This window comes from Neophocaena asiaeorientalis, unplaced genomic scaffold (genome assembly GCF_003031525.2).
Source record: "Neophocaena asiaeorientalis asiaeorientalis breed wild unplaced genomic scaffold, Neophocaena_asiaeorientalis_V1.1 scaffold67, whole genome shotgun sequence".
Taxonomy (NCBI): domain Eukaryota; kingdom Metazoa; phylum Chordata; class Mammalia; order Artiodactyla; family Phocoenidae; genus Neophocaena; species Neophocaena asiaeorientalis.
Window position 1 is genome coordinate 742,571 of NW_020173731.1, and position 1,580 is coordinate 744,150.

General features: G+C 36.8%; 1 pseudogene; it reads right to left on the minus strand.

Annotated features, from left to right (window-relative positions):
* Positions 1-807: 807 nt before the first annotated feature.
* On the minus strand, positions 808-1,160 carry LOC112403456 (RNMT-activating mini protein pseudogene; annotated as a pseudogene).
* Positions 1,161-1,580: the final 420 nt, after the last annotated feature.

Genomic DNA, 1,580 nt, shown 5'->3' on the forward strand with positions numbered 1-1,580 from the left:
TGCAGCATTATTTACATACGATTGAAAAGGAAGGGAACACTTCAGAGTTAAACTTTTGTATAATGCGTGAATTTTGACCTGGTATGTTTAAGTTAGCAAAACACCTTAGAGTTTGTATAAAATTACTGTGTGCCTTAATCCCACCTACCACTAGATCAAGACATTGAAACTGAGAATGATTCCTTCCTGATTTTACAGCTTTATTCTTGATATCCCTCTAAAAAGAGACCAGAACGATTGTGAAGATGATTCATACCTACAGAGTAATTACAAAGTACCACAGTCACATAACAAAAGCCGAACGAAATATACTACAACTGTTTTCCTTTCAACTACTACTATGTCACAAGTAAGCACAGTTGTGCATTTAGGAGCTGATTGTACTACTTCTGTAAAATATTAGGAATGAGCACATCTGATCATAGGGATACTTACTTACCTTACAAAATAAAAGCAAGCATTTTCTATGTAAAATCTTTATTTCTGTGTAAAACAAAGAACTCCTGAAAGTCAAACAAGGAAAAAAATTCACAACATTCAAAGCACTAGTAACTCATGAAATAAAGAAGAATCTGAGGTAGAAGTCAAGCGATATAATCCACAACCTTTTTAGGGGAGTATTTATTGATATTTCCAGCAGCCATCATATCTCTCCAGTAAGATCTAATTTTAAAAATGTCTCAAGTTCCAAAAAATCAGTCCACTCTCTACAATCAGATGTAAAACTATGACCAACAGAAAACACAACATAAACTTTTGTCATATTAACAGAGTAAATGGTTTTACTAAAAACTGCTGACATTTCTATCAGTAGTAGCCATAGGGAGGCCGTTGGTTGTGACCCTAGTGTCCATATTGATGGGGGTAGTAAGGTTCTTGTCTGTGCTGCGGGTAATTGTTACCCCAGGGTCATCCATGCCACTGATTGGATCGATTGTCACTTGGCCACCCCTGTCTGCTATCCCTACCTCTAAACTGTCTGTTATCTTGCAACTGATTGCCTCTCTTTCTTTGGTTCGACCAGCTCTGCTATTCCATTCCTCAACAATTGGAGGGGACTCAGGAGGGCGTTTCAGGTATTCCTGGTACTCTTTGTCATCTGTGAATCTACTGACAAACATCTCTTCAGAATTTGGAACAGCTTCAGAAGTGTCAGTCATTCTGAAATTCCCAGGGATTTGAGGCAGCTGTACTATTTAATGTTTAGATTGTTTAAATCTCCAGCCCAGAGCACCGTCACAGGATCTCCAGACCCCTTCAGGTCTCCAAAGTAACAGGGCCACTTTCATGTATAACTTTAATGTCAGCCCTCTGTATCTGCGGTCAGCATCTGCAGATTCAACCGACCAGGGATCATGTAGTACTGTAGTACATATTTATTGAAAATATAATTGGACCTGTGTGGTTCAAACCCATGCTGTTCAAGGGTAAACTGTTTGTATATATGTTTGTATAAATATATTTATATATCTATATCTACATATATATGTATACACACATACATTTATATTGCCTATCTTCCTTTTTGGTTTGAAAAAGTATTTTATTTTTTATCGAAATATATTTGACAGATAACATTG